Raw genomic sequence first — 16,478 nt, 5'->3', positions numbered from 1 at the left:
TCAACAGGACAATGACCAAGAAGGAGAGTGATGGGGTGCTACGCCAGATGACCCGGCCTCCACAGTCACCAGACCTGAACCCAATCAAGATGGTTTGGGGTGAGCTGGACCGCTGAGTGAAGGCAAAAGGGCCAACAAGTGCTAAGCATCTCTGGGAACTCCTTCAAGATTGTTGGAAGACCATTCCCGGTCACTACCTCTTGAAGCTCATCAAGAGAATGCCAAGAGTGTGCAAAGCAGTCATCAAAGCAAAAGGTGGCTACTCTGAAGAACCTAGAATATAAGACATATTTTCAGTTGTTTCACACTTTTTTGTTAAGTATATAATTCCACATGTATTAATTCAAAATTTTGATGCCTTCAGTGTGAATGTAGAATTTTCCTAGTCATGAAAAAACTGACAAATCTTTAAATGAGAAGGTGTGTCCAAACTTTTAGTCTGTACTGTATATGACACACCTTACCCTGAAAAGACAATTGAATTGATGGTGACACTTTAAGTAGCATATAAATATTCTACATACTTTCTATAAATCAGATGCTGCATGACCTTTTCTCTTTCCATATTCAAACCTGAATTCATCGAAAAATTAGTTTGGGGTGTTTCAATGCTAGTTACAGAAGAACTGATACATTAGGTATAGCAATGTGATAGACAAAAGAATTAGAAATGCCACAAAATAGGAAAGAATATACCGGCGCTGTTGTTTTTCAGGAATTATTGAATTAAAGTGAAAGTTCCCTTTCTCCAGGGCCTAATGCTTTGAGCTGAGTGATATATAAGTCTCTACAGAATACAATATGCAGTTCTAGGTTAGAATAGGCAATATATGTACAATATAATGATATAACGCAACTAGTGTTGAGCGATACCTTCCGATATGCAAAGGCATCGGTATCGGATTGGATCGACCGATATCCAAAAAATATCAGATATCGCCGATACCGATACCCGATACCAATGCATATCAATGGGACACAAAATATCGGAATGGTTCCCAGGGTTTGAAGGAGAGGAAACTCTCCTTCAGGCCCTGGGATCCATATTCATGTATAAAATAAAGAATAAAAATAAAAAATATTGATATACTCACCCTTCCGACGGCTCCGGCTCTCACCGGTCCAAGCGTCTGCCTCCGTTCCTAAGAATGCAGAGTTAAGGACCTTCGATGACGTCGCGGCTTGTGATTGGTCGCGTGACTGCTCACGCGACCAATCACAAGCCGCGACGTCATCGAAGGTCCTTCACTCTCTGCATTCTTAGGAACGGAGGCACCGCTAAGAGCCAGGGTCCGCCGGAGGGGTGAGTATATCAATATTTTTTTATTTTTATTATTTATTTTTTACATGAATATGGATCCCAGGGCCTGAAGGAGAGTCTCCTCTCCTCCAGACCCTGGGAACCATACGCACCGCACACTTCCGATTCCGATTTCCGATATCGCAAAAATATCGGAACTCGGTATCGGAATTCCGATACAGCAAATATTGTCCGATACCTGATATTTGCAGTATCGGAATGCTCAACACTAAACGCAACATAAAAAGCTGCATAAATAACTCAAAAGCAGCACAAAATAAAGCAATGCATTTGTAAAGTTACTCAATAACTTATGCTCATTCAAACTGCAATGAAGACTTTTTCCAAGTCTTTTTCTTTTCTAAAATGACTAGCAGTAAATATGAACAGAAGGAGGAATATACAATTACAACATTATACATAGTAAGTAATAATGAATCGAACACCTGCATGGTAGAAAAGAGTTTAATAAATGTACCAAGTTGTATTCAATTGATCATTTTTATCTTTTCCATTTCTGCATCCATCTCGAAGAATTTTAAAATGTGGATTGTTTAAGATGTACAAATACCACATCAAGTGAATCCATAATGAGCATTTTGTTAATTTCCATAAGAGTAATAAAACTGAATATGTAGATCTATCCTTTCATGTAGGAAAAAAAAGAATGCATGCAAATCAACCATAACCTGAAAGTCAGAACACAAAGGCATAACAGGTTTCCAATGTGCTTTGATGCAGTCAGTGCATACAGGGAACAAATGCTCAGATTACAGCCATTTATATTACATTGCAAGGAATTTAACTGAATATGCTAATCTTTTTCTGTGTAATGCTATGCTAAACCTATTAACATAAGTACAATTCCAGAGAAGTCATAATAAAAAAAGTTTCAAATACATGATGAGAGGTCGAAGATGTTTATTCAAAATAAATAATAACTTTGATAGGGTACTCTGGAGCGTGTAGTTTAACAACTGATGTAGACACTTTGAAGCTTTATAAGTCATCAAATCTAAATGAAATATGCATTATTATACTCTGAGCACTCTTCAGGCCCCAGAGCATAATGAACACAGGGCTCACCTAGGCTAGGTCTCAAGCAAAGTTATATCATGCTTATTGAGCAACAAAGGCTACAAAGTCCACTGCAGTGGTGAAAGACCGAACCATACGGATCTAGCTGTGTAGGAAATTTAGCAGGATACTGCGTAAGTGGGACAGGTGAGGGCTGTGGAGAGGGGAGTAGAGATGAGCGGATCTTTTGAAATCTTTGCTTTTTGATATTTTTGAATTAATTTGCTGTGAACTGCAATGCTGAATAAGCACTAAGATGGGCTTCATATTAGTGTTCTGGGGCTTTGCGGAGGGCTGCGAAAGTCCTCCGTTAAGCTCCGCCTACTTTCGCATACTTCTGCATGCATCCAGCTTACCTATCTTTAACACTGGGTACGAAGGACATGCAGATGTATGTGGATGCATCGTTTTGATGGGCCGGCCGTCCGCAGAAAATGCAACTTGTTGCATTCCTGTGCGGTCAGTGGGTGCATCAAAACAACGCATCCACATACATCCGCATACAACTGCATGTCCTGCGTACCCAATGTTAAAGATAGGTAAGCAGGACACATGCAGAAGTATGCGGAAGTAGGCTGGGCTTAATGGAGGACGTACGCAACCCTCCGCAAAACCCCCAAAAGCTAATGTGAACTTAGCCTAACTGTGTTTGAGACAGAAGCTGACTTAAAACTGAGTGGCTTAATATTGTCCTCCTTGTTTGAAGTTTGGTCTTTGACACATGTTCTTATCCCTGCTGTGAGCCTCATCAGGGCAGAGGTCCTGTCCTAGTGTGAGAAGCCCACTAATGTTCAGGGCATAAGCGTCCAAGGTCACGGCACATGTTGTGACCTTTCACACACTTGCATAGAATCCTCCCGGGGATCATCAGAGCCAGAAGTCTTTAGCGTGAGGAGGTCTGGGATTCAGCGCTTATGATGGTGATAAGAAAATGCAACAAGGACCAAACTGGTGATGGTGATGAGTGGAGGGGTCTAAGAGATGAGTAGTGATGAGCGAACACTAAAATGTTCGGGTGCTCGTTGTTCGAGTCGAACATCTCCCGATGTTCGAGTGTTCGTTTCGAATAACGAACCCCATTGTAGTCAATGGGAGACTCGAACATTTTTCAGCGGGACCAAAGCTCTGCACAGGGAAGGTCGCCTAAAAACCTGGGAAGCTCAGAAAATGATGGAAACAACACTGGAATGGACAGGAAACAGCAGGGGCAGCATGCATAGTTGCCTCTGAGGCTGCCCAAATGCACCATTATGCCAAATTATGGCCAACAGCTTTGTGGTGACAGAGTGACCCACTTTGATGAGGTAGCAGGTGAAACACACCGAAATTGAGCCTGACACAGCATGGCAGCTATGGGCACGGCATGCGGAGGCAGCATCAGGCCGGAGAGCGGCACAGTGACGGACCCTTGAGGAGGCGGCAGCAGCATCATTCCTTACACATTGAGGCCACAGAGTGGCACAATTACATAGTTTGGAGGTAGCGAAGACCCAGCATGTGGAGGCGTCAGCACGGAGAGTGGCACGGTGACGGACCCTTGAGGAGGCGGCAGCAGCATCATTCCTTAATCCTTACACATTGAGGCCACAGAGTGGCACAATTACATAGTTTGGAGGTAGCGAAGACCCAGCATGTGGAGGCGTCAGCACGGAGAGTGGCACGGTGACGGACCCTTGAGGAGGCGGCAGCAGCATCATTCCTTTCACATTGAGGCCACAGAGTGGCACATTTACATAGTTTGGAGGTAGCGAAGACCCAGCATGTGGAGGCGTCAGCACGGAGAGTGGCACGGTGACGGACCCTTGAGGAGGCGGCAGCAGCATCATTCCTTACACATTGAGGCCACAGAGTGGCACAATTACATAGTTTGGAGGTAGCGAAGACCCAGCATGTGGAGGCGTCAGCAGCGTCAGCACGGAGAGTGGCACGGTGACATGACAGACTTCAGTTTGAGCTGCTTTAACACGGTGGCGAGTGGAAATCTGTAGAAATCCATGCTTTATTCATCTTGATAAGCGTCAGCCTGTCAGCGCTGTCAGTTGACAGGCGTGTACGCTTATCGGTGATGATGCCACCAGCTGCACTGAAGACCCGCTCTGACAACACGCTAGCGGCAGAGCAAGCCAGCACCTCCAAGGCGTACAGTGCCAGTTCTGGCCACGTGTCCAGCTTTGAAACCCAGTAGTTGTATGGAGCAGAGTGATCATGCAGGACGTTGGTATGGTCACCTAGGTAGTCCTTCACCATCTTTCTGTAAATCTCACCTCTACTCTGTCTAGACTGTGGATTGGTGGCATACTCTTGCATGGGTGACATAAAACTGGCAAAGGCCTTGGAGATTGATCCTCTGCCAGCGCTTGACAAGCTGCCTGCTCCCCTCCTCTCCCTCGCTTGTTGGCCTTCAGAACCACGTCCTCTGCCGCTAGCGGTGTCAGATGGGAAGGCTATTTTCAGCTTGTGCACCAGGGCCAGTTGGTATTGATGCAGTCTCATACTCCTTTCCTCTATAGGAATTAGAGTGGAAAAGTTGTGCTTGTACCGGGGGTCCAAGAGGGTGAACACCCAGTAATCGCTGGTGGAAAATATTTTTCTCACGCGAGGGTCACGGGAAAGGCAGCCTAACATGAAGTCAGCCATGTGCGCCAGAGTCCCAACACGTAAGAATTCCCCCTCCGCAACAGGCCGACTCTCCATTTCCTCCTCCTCCTCCTCCTCCAACTCCTCCTCCTCAGCCCAAACACGCTGAACTGAGAAGAGGGAATGGGTACCGTCTTCAGTCTCGCCCACAGTCTCCTCCTCTTCATCCTCATCTTCCTCCTCCCCCTCCTCAGTTACACTCTGAGAAACAGACTGGCTGGTGTTCTGGCTCTCAGTCAACTCTTCTTCCCCCATCTCCTGTGACAATCGATGCGCCTCAGACTTCATGCTGAGCAATGATTTTTTCAGCAGACAAAGCAGCGGGATGGTGACGCTGATTATGGCGTCATCCCCGCTGACCATCAGTGTTGACTCGTCAAAGTGGCTTAACACCTTACATATATCAGACATCCACGTCCACTCCTCATTGTAGATTTGAGGAAGCTGACTAACTTGACTACCGGTTCTGGTGGAAGTGGTCATCTGACAGTCTACAATGGCTCTGCGCTGCTGGTAAACCCTGTTTAACATGTGTAGGGTGGAATTCCATCTCGTTGGCACGTCGCACAACAGTCGGTGAGCTGGCAGTTGTAAGCGCCGTTGCACTGCCCTCAGGGTGGCAGCATCAGTGGTGGATTTGCGGAAATGGGCACAGATGCGTCTCACCTTGGTGAGCAAATCTGACAGATTGGGGTAGGTCTTGAGGAACCGCTGAACCACCAGATTGAACACGTGGGCAAGGCATGGAACGTGTGTGAGTCTGCCCAGTTGCAGAGCCGCCACCAGATTACGCCCGTTGTCACACACGACCATGCCTGCTTTCAGGTTCAGCGGCGCCAGCCAAAGATCCGTCTGAGCCGTCATGCCCTGTAACAGCTCCTGGGCAGTGTGCCTCTTGTCACCTAAGCTCAGCAGTTTTAGCACCGCCTGCTGGCGCTTGCCCACTGTGGTCCTGCTGCGACTGCAGCTGCCGACTGAAGGTGGCGTGTCCACGGATGGAAATTTACAAGTGGTGTTTGTGGAGGAGGAGGAGGAGGAGGAGGAGGGGGGAGAAGTATAGTAATCCTGGGAAACAGTCACCGAGGTAGGCCCCGCAATCCTGGGTGTCATGATTCTCAATGGCGAGAGAACATAGCGAGAGAACATAGCCCAGCATATATAAGAACTAGCTCTTGGAAGATGGAATCTAAACTGACCATGAACTAAACCTGCCGCACAATTAACAGTGGCCGGGTAGCGTGCCTACGTTTTATCCCTAGACGCCCAGCGCCAGCCGGAGGACTAACTAATCCTAGCAGAGGAAAATACAGTCCTGGCTCACCTCTAGAGAAATTTCCCCAAAAGGCAGACAGAGGCCCCCACATATATTGGCGGTGATTTTAGATGAAATGACAAACGTAGTATGAAAATAGGTTTAGCAAAATCGAGGTCCGCTTACTAGATAGCAGGAAGACAGAAAGGGCACTTTCATGGTCAGCTGAAAACCCTATCAAAACACCATCCAGAAATTACTTTAAGACTCTAGTATTAACTCATAACACCAGAGTGGCAATTTCAGATCACAAGAGCTTTCCAGACACAGTAACGAAACAGCAGCTGTGAACTGGAACAAAATGCAAAAACAAACAAGGACGAAAGTCCAACTTAGCTGGGAGTTGTCTAGTAGCAGGAACATGCAAAGAAAGGCTTCTGATTACATTGTTGACCGGCATGAAACTGACAGAGGAGCAAGGTTATATAGAGACTCCCACATCCTGATGGGAACAGGTGAACAGAGAGGATGATGCACACAAGTTCAATTCCACCAGTGGCCACCGGGGGAGCCCAGAATCCAATTTCACAACAGTACCCCCCCCTCAAGGAGGGGGCACCGAACCCTCACCAGAACCACCAGGGCGATCAGGCTGAGCCCTATGAAAGGCACGGACAAGATCGGAGGCATGAACATCAGAGGCAGTCACCCAAGAATTATCCTCCTGACCGTATCCCTTCCATTTGACCAGATACTGGAGTTTCCGTCTGGAAACACGGGAGTCTGAGATCTTTTCCACAACGTACTCCAACTCACCCTCAACCAACACCGGAGCAGGAGGCTCAACGGAAGGCACAACCGGTACCTCATACCTGCGCAATAATGACCGATGAAAAACATTATGAATAGAAAAAGATGCAGGGAGGTCCAAACGGAAGGACACAGGGTTAAGAATCTCCAATATCTTGTACGGGCCGATGAACCGAGGCTTAAACTTAGGAGAAGAAACCCTCATAGGGACAAAACGAGAAGACAACCACACCAAGTCCCCAACACAAAGCCGAGGACCAACACGACGACGGCGGTTGGCAAAAAGCTGAGTCTTCTCCTGGGACAACTTCAAATTGTCCACTACCTGCCCCCAAATCTGATGCAACCTCTCCACCACAGCATCCACTCCAGGACAATCCGAAGATTCCACCTGACCGGAGGAAAATCGAGGATGAAACCCCGAATTACAGAAAAACGGGGACACCAAGGTGGCAGAGCTGGCCCGATTATTGAGGGCGAACTCCGCCAATGGCAAAAAAGCAACCCAATCATCCTGATCCGCAGACACAAAACACCTCAAATATGTCTCCAAGGTCTGATTAGTCCGCTCGGTCTGGCCATTAGTCTGAGGATGGAAAGCAGACGAAAAAGACAAATCTATGCCCATCCTAGCACAGAATGCCCGCCAAAATCTAGACACGAATTGGGTCCCTCTGTCAGAAACGATATTCTCCGGAATACCATGCAAATGAACAACATTTTGAAAAAACAGAGGAACCAACTCGGAAGAAGAAGGCAACTTAGGCAAGGGAACCAAATGGACCATCTTAGAGAAACGGTCACACACCACCCAGATGACAGACATCTTCTGAGAAACAGGCAGATCCGAAATAAAATCCATCGAGATGTGCGTCCAAGGCCTCTTCGGAATAGGCAAGGGCAACAACAATCCACTAGCCCGAGAACAACAAGGCTTGGCCCGAGCACAAACGTCACAAGACTGCAAAAAGCCTCGCACATCTCGTGACAGGGAAGGCCACCAGAAGGACCTTGCCACCAAATCCCTGGTACCAAAGATTCCAGGATGACCTGCCAACGCAGAAGAATGAACCTCAGAGATGACTCTACTGGTCCAATCATCAGGAACAAACAGTCTACCAGGTGGGCAACGATCCGGTCTATCCGCCTGAAACTCCTGCAAGGCCCGCCGCAGGTCTGGAGAAACGGCAGACAATATCACTCCATCCTTAAGGATACCTGTGGGCTCAGAATTACCAGGGGAGTCAGGCTCAAAACTCCTAGAAAGGGCATCCGCCTTAACATTCTTAGAACCCGGTAGGTATGACACCACAAAATTAAACCGAGAGAAAAACAACGACCAGCGCGCCTGTCTAGGATTCAGGCGCCTGGCAGACTCAAGGTAAATTAAATTTTTGTGGTCAGTCAATACCACCACCTGATGTCTGGCCCCCTCAAGCCAGTGACGCCACTCCTCAAAAGCCCACTTCATGGCCAAAAGCTCCCGATTCCCAATATCATAATTCCGCTCGGCGGGCGAAAATTTACGGGAAAAAAAAGCACAAGGTCTCATCACGGGGCAGTCGGAACTTCTCTGCGACAACACCGCCCCAGCTCCGATTTCAGAAGCGTCGACCTCAACCTGAAAAGGAAGAGCAACATCAGGCTGACGCAACACAGGGGCGGAAGAAAAGCGGCGCTTAAGCTCCCGAAAGGCCTCCACAGCATCAGGGGACCAATCAGCAACATCAGCACCCTTCTTAGTCAAATCACTCAATGGTTTAACAACATCAGAAAAACCAGCAATAAATCGACGATAAAAGTTAGCAAAGCCCAAAAATTTCTGAGGACTCTTAAGAGAAGAGGGTTGCGTCCAATCACAAATAGCCTGAACCTTGACAGGATCCATCTCGATGGAAGAGGGGGAAAAAATGTATCCCAAGAAGGAAATCTTTTGAACCCCAAAAACGCACTTAGAACCCTTCACACACAAGGAATTAGACCGCAAAACCTGAAAAACCCTCCTGACCTGCTGGACATGAGAGTCCCAGTCATCCGAAAAAATCAGAATATCATCCAGATACACAATCATAAATTTATCCAAATAATCGCGGAAAATGTCATGCATAAAGGACTGGAAGACTGAAGGGGCATTTGAAAGACCAAAAGGCATCACCAAATACTCAAAGTGGCCCTCGGGCGTATTAAATGCGGTTTTCCACTCATCCCCCTGCTTGATTCGCACCAAATTATACGCCCCACGGAGATCAATCTTAGAGAACCACTTGGCCCCCTTTATACGAGCAAACAAATCAGTCAGCAGTGGTAACGGATATTGATATTTAACCGTGATTTTATTCAAAAGCCGATAATCAATACACGGCCTCAAAGAGCCATCTTTCTTAGACACAAAGAAAAAAACGGCTCCTAAGGGAGATGACGAAGGACGAATATGTCCCTTTTCCAAGGACTCCTTTATATATTCTCGCATTGCAGCGTGTTCAGGCACAGACAGATTAAATAAACGACCCTTAGGGTATTTACTACCCGGGATCAAATCTATGGCACAATCGCACTCCCGGTGCGGAGGTAGTGAACCAAGCTTGGGTTCTTCAAAAACGTCAGGATAGTCAGACAAGAATTCAGGAATCTCAGAGGGAATAGATGATGAAATGGAAACCAAAGGTACGTCCCCATGAGTCCCTTTACATCCCCAGCTTAACACAGACATAGCTTTCCAGTCAAGGACTGGGTTATGAGATTGCAGCCATGGCAATCCTAGCACCAAAACATCATGTAGATTATACAGCACCAGAAAGCGAATAATCTCCTGGTGATCCGGATTAATACGCATAGTTACTTGTGTCCAGTATTGTGGTTTATTACTAGCCAATGGGGTGGAGTCAATCCCCTTCAGAGGTATAGGAGCTTCCAAAGGCTCCAAATCATACCCACAGCGTTTGGCAAAGGACCAATCCATAAGACTCAAAGCGGCGCCAGAGTCGACATAGGCGTCCGCGGTAATAGATGATAAAGAACAAATCAGGGTCACAGATAGAATAAACTTAGACTGTAAAGTGCTAATTGAAACAGACTTGTCAAGCTTCTTAGTACGCTTAGAGCATGCTGATATAACATGAGTTGAATCACCACAATAGAAGCACAACCCATTTTTTCGTCTAAAATTCTGCCGCTCGCTTCTGGACAGAATTCTATCACATTGCATATTTTCTGGCGTCTTCTCAGTAGACACCGCCAAATGGTGCACAGGTTTGCGCTCCCGCAGACGCCTATCGATCTGAATAGCCATTGTCATGGACTCATTCAGACCCGCAGGCACAGGGAACCCCACCATAACATCCTTAATGGCATCAGAGAGACCTTCTCTGAAAATCGCCGCCAGGGCGCACTCATTCCACTGAGTAAGCACAGACCATTTACGGAATTTTTGGCAGTATATTTCAGCTTCATCTTGCCCCTGAGATAGGGACATCAAAGCTTTTTCCGCCTGAAGCTCTAAATGAGGTTCCTCATAAAGCAACCCCAAGGCCAGAAAAAACGCATCCACATTGAGCAACGCAGGATCCCCTGGTGTCAATGCAAAAGCCCAATCTTGACGGTCGCCCCGGAGCAAGGAAATTACAATCCTGACCTGCTGTGCAGGATCTCCGGCAGAGCGAGACTTCAGGGACAAAAACAATTTGCAATTATTTTTAAAATTTTGAAAGCAAGATCTATTCCCTGAAAAAAATTCAGGCAAAGGAATTCTAGGTTCAGACATAGGTGCATGAACAACAAAATCTTGCAAATTTTGTACCTTCGTGGCGAGATTATTCAAACCTGTAGCTACACTCTGAAGATCCATTTCAAACAGGTGAACACAGAGCCATTCAAGGATTAGAAGGAGAGAAAGAGAGGAAGGCTGCAGTATAGGCAGACTAGCAAGTGATTCAATTATGAGCACACTCAGAACTAGAGAAAAAAAAAAAAAAAAAATTTCAGCAGACTTCTTTTTTCTCTCCTTTCTCAGCCAATAATTTAACCCTTTTTGGCCGGTCAAACTGTCATGATTCTCAATGGCGAGAGAACATAGCGAGAGAACATAGCCCAGCATATATAAGAACTAGCTCTTGGAAGATGGAATCTAAACTGACCATGAACTAAACCTGCCGCACAATTAACAGTGGCCGGGTAGCGTGCCCTAGACGCCCAGCGCCAGCCGGAGGACTAACTAATCCTAGCAGAGGAAAATACAGTCCTGGCTCACCTCTAGAGAAATTTCCCCAAAAGGCAGACAGAGGCCCCCACATATATTGGCGGTGATTTTAGATGAAATGACAAACGTAGTATGAAAATAGGTTTAGCAAAATCGAGGTCCGCTTACTAGATAGCAGGAAGACAGAAAGGGCACTTTCATGGTCAGCTGAAAACCCTATCAAAACACCATCCAGAAATTACTTTAAGACTCTAGTATTAACTCATAACACCAGAGTGGCAATTTCAGATCACAAGAGCTTTCCAGACACAGTAACGAAACAGCAGCTGTGAACTGGAACAAAATGCAAAAACAAACAAGGACGAAAGTCCAACTTAGCTGGGAGTTGTCTAGTAGCAGGAACATGCAAAGAAAGGCTTCTGATTACATTGTTGACCGGCATGAAACTGACAGAGGAGCAAGGTTATATAGAGACTCCCACATCCTGATGGGAACAGGTGAACAGAGAGGATGATGCACACAAGTTCAATTCCACCAGTGGCCACCGGGGGAGCCCAGAATCCAATTTCACAACACCTGGGTGTGGGCAACACATGAGCTGACCCCGGTTCAGACTCTGTCCCAGCCTCAACCAAATTAATCCAATGTGCCGTCAGGGAGATATAGTGTCCCTGCCCCCCAGCACTGGTCCACGTGTCCGTGGTTAAGTGGACCTTTTCTGTAACCGCGTTGGTCAGGGCACGGTTGATGTTCTGAGACACGTGCTGGTGTAGTGCTGGGACGGCACATCGAGAAAAATAGTGGCGGCTTGGGACGGAGTAGCGAGGGGCAGCCACCGCCATCAGGTTGCGGAATGCCTCCGTCTCCACCAGCCTGTAGGGCAGCATCTCCAAACTCAGGAGTTTGGAGACGTGGACATTTAAGGCCTGTGCATGTGGGTGGGTGGAGGCATATTTGCGCTTGCGCTCAAATGTTTCATGCAAAGACAGCTGAACACTGCGCTGGGACACATTGGTGGATTGTGGGGGGGATGGTGAAGGTGCAGGGGTGGTTGCATGGCGGGAGTCGCTGGTGCCGGGCTCCTGGGCTGGGGAGTTACTGGCAGAGCCAGCATGTGACACAGGGGAAGGAGCAGCGGTGCGACCAGAAGGAGGTGAACGGCCTTGATTCCAATGAGTTGGGTGTTTAGCACTCATATGCCTGCGCATGCTGGTAGTGCTTAGGTTGCTAGTGGTGGCTCCCCTACTGAGCTTGGTGTGGCACAGGTTGCACAACACAGTCCGTCGGTCCTCCTCACTTTCTTTAAAGAAGCTCCAGACTTTAGAACACCGAGGCCTCGACCAAACTGGTTCACTTGTTGAACCTCTGTCTGATGAAATTACTCTGGCCCTGCCTCTCCCTCTGGTCGCACGTCTACCTCTTGCAACGTTTTCTGATGTTACACTTGCCTCCCCCTCCGAAGCACTCTCTTGACTAGGCCTAACAACCCAGCTGGGGTCAGTCACCTCATCATCCACCGGCTCCTCCTCCTCCCATTCATCAGCCTGCTCCCCCCTGGGAATTACTGCACTGACAAGCACCTCACTGTCTGACACCCGTGTCTCATCCTCAGACACCTCTCCACAGACTATTTGTAAATCCCCACTTTCATCACCCACAGACTGGGAAAGCTCTCTATTTTGGGCATCGGGACAGACCCACTGGTCAGGTTGCTGCTCAGCAGTGCTTTGTGAATCTAGGAAGGGTTGGGAAAACAGTTCCTGGGAGTATGCAGGATTTGAATCACTAATTTCCAAGGAGGGGCCAGGCTGGGCGGGAGGAGGTTGAGCTGAAAGATCCTGAGGTCCACTCCCTTGGCTAGCGTTGGTGGACTGCGTGGAAGACTGGGCGGTGGATAAACTACTGGATGCATTATCCGCTATCCAGTTGATCACCTGTTCGCACTGCTGGGGATCCAATAGGGGTGTGCCACGTGACACTGTAAATTGGGACAGGAAGCTAGAAAAGGGTACTCTGCGGCGTTCCAGTGCTCCATCAGAAGCAGGTACTGTGTCACCCTGCCCAGGACTACGGCCTCTGCCTGCAACCTCACTTTGACGCCCACGACCACGTCCTCGTCCTCGTCCCTTACCCCTGGGGTTCACCATTGTAAAGGTTATGCTAGAAAAGCTAGTTATGAAAGTGAAATACACTCTATTTGTCCAAACAGAGGATATATTGCGTGTTGCAAAAAGGACTATTCGGTAAAGAGCGTATTTTATGCAACCAAACCTTGGTTTACAGCAAACTGATGTGTATCAGTAACAGATATAAAACTGTGTTTTATATTTGTGGTATTTCTTCAGATCAAATACCCCTTCTTTATGTAACTATTAGATATGGCGTGCACAAAACTGGCCACAGGCCTAGTCACTAAATACAGAGCTTATTTTTGGACCACAAAACTTGGGTACCAGTAACAGATATAAAACTGTGTTTATATTTGTGGTATTTCTTCACATCAAATACCCTTTATTTCTTTAACTATTAGATATGGCGTGCACAAATCTGGCAACAGGCCTAGTCACTAAATACAGAGCGTATTTTTGAACCACAAAACTTGGGTACCAGTAACAGATATAAAACTGTGTTTATATTTGTGGTATTTCTTCACATCAAATACCCTTTATTTCTTTAACTATTAGATATGGCGTGCACAAATCTGGCAACAGGCCTAGTCACTAAATACAGAGCGTATTTTTGAACCACAAAACTTGGGTACCAGTAACAGATATAAAACTGTGTTTATATTTGTGGTATTTCTTCACATCAAATACCCTTTATTTCTTTAACTATTAGATATGGCGTGCACAAATCTGGCAACAGGCCTAGTCACTAAATACAGAGCGTATTTTTGAACCACAAAACTTGGGTACCAGTAACAGATATAAAACTGTGTTTATATTTGTGGTATTTCTTCACATCAAATACCCTTTATTTCTTTAACTATTAGATATGGCGTGCACAAATCTGGCAACAGGCCTAGTCACTAAATACAGAGCGTATTTTTGAACCACAAAACTTGGGTACCAGTAACAGATATAAAACTGTGTTTATATTTGTGGTATTTCTTCACATCAAATACCCTTTATTTCTTTAACTATTAGATATGGCGTGCTATAAAAATGCAATTTTTATCTAATGCGGTTTTTTGGACACACAAAACCTTGGATTAGAATGTAGGGTATTCTATACTATATATATATACTATATATGTGGCAGAATTGCGTATTCTGTACACTGCGCTTATGTGTACGCTAAACAAATATTTTTGGGCCAGGTGTGGTATATCTGTATCACTCAAAAATGCATTTTTATATCTTATGCGGTTTTATTTTTAGGCCGCAAATATTTCCTTTTTTAATGTATTAATTATTGTTATTAATTAATATTATTATTATTAAATGAGGTGACAGCGTGTGCTGTACCACTCTACGGAGTCTGAGGCACTACAAGTCCCAGACAGCAGCACAAATGAGGTTACAGCGTGTGCTGGAGTCTGAGGCACTACAAGTCCCAGACAGCAGCACAAATGAGGTTACAGCGTGTGCTGGAGTCTGAGGCACTACAAGTCCCAGACAGCAGCACAAATGAGGTTACAGACAGCGTGTGCTGGAGGCTAAATGGAGTCTGAGGAACATCCAGCAGCCGATATTCTAATAGTGCGGCGTTCGCCCAAAATGGCGGACGCCGCACTATAAAGCCCAGCCTAATGCACACACGATCCCTGCCTAATGCCTAATGCCTAATGCCTATAAAGATTGACTTGGAGACTGAGATTGAGACTTGGCACTGAGACAGTGAGTGCGCAGCTAAGGCTAGTTTCACACTAGCGTTTACTGCATTACGTCGCAAATCCGTTTTTTTGCCGAAAAAACGGATGCGTCAAAAAATTGAAAAACGGTGACAAACGTATGCCACGCATCCAGCATTTCGACGGATCCGTCGCAAATCCGCTAAACGTTTCCGTCGAAAATACTGGATGCGTTGCATACGTTGTATCCGTTTTACCATCCGTTGTATCCGTTTTTCCGACGGATCCGTTTTTAAAAGGGGAGGCTCCCAAAATTTGATTGGCTACTGGAAAATTTGAAAAACTATATAGTACTGTATTTACAGCCCATCTTTGTGGGTTTTAGTTTTGTGGCAGCGATGGAAGGTGTTCTTGGGAGGATTGCTAGTTTGGTTACCGACGTTATCTTTGAGACAAATCGCCTGGATATCATAGTGCGGGAGAAGGAGGCGGCAGCGGAAAGGCGTAGGATGCTTCTGCAGCAACGGAGACGAAGACGAATGTGGATTCATCCGATTAATCAACTACGGATGACCCGGGGTGTCCAGTCCACTCTGTACCTGGAGTTGCGGCACAATCCACACAAATTCCACAACTACGTGCGGATGAGGATTGAACATTTTGATTTTTTGCTTGCAAAACTGGAGGATGTCATCCGAAGACAGGATACAAGGATGAGGCTTGCCATCACACCGGCGGAGCGGCTGATGGTGACCCTGCGGTAAGCCTCTTTTTTTTATTTCATTGCTGATATTGAATGTTATATTACATGCTGCAGAAAATACTGCGCTGGCATATTGCGCACTATTTTCTGCAGCATGTAGTTTTGGTTTTCTTGGCGGACATTCAACTGCTTTATTTAAATGTCATTGCTGATATTGAATGTTAACAGACTGCAGAAAATACTGTGCTGAAATATTGCGTTGCATTTTCTGCAGTTTTTTTTTTTTTTGGTTTTTTTGGGTTTGATGACATGCAACTGCTTTTTTCCTGTCATTGGTCATTTTGAATGTTATATTACATGCTGCAGACAATACTGCGCTGACATATTGCGCACTATTTTCTGCAGCATGTAGTTTGTGTTTTCTTGGCGGACATTCAACTGCTTTATTTAAATGTCATTGCTCATATTGAATGTTAGATAACAGACTGCAGAAAATACTGCGCTGAAATATTGCGTTGCATTTTCTGCAGTTTTTTTTTTTTTGGGTTTTTTGGGTTTGATGACATGCAACTGCTTTTTTCCTGTCATTGGTCATTTTGAATGTTATATTACATGCTGCAGACAATACTGCGCTGACATATTGCGCACTATTTTCTGCAGCATGTAATTTGGGTTTTCTTGGCGGACATTCCACTGTTTTTTTACACCGGA

The sequence above is a fragment of the Ranitomeya variabilis genome, chromosome 6 (assembly GCF_051348905.1).
Source record: "Ranitomeya variabilis isolate aRanVar5 chromosome 6, aRanVar5.hap1, whole genome shotgun sequence".
Classification (NCBI taxonomy): Eukaryota; Metazoa; Chordata; class Amphibia; order Anura; family Dendrobatidae; genus Ranitomeya; species Ranitomeya variabilis.
Note: the sequence above shows the minus strand (reverse complement) of the source record.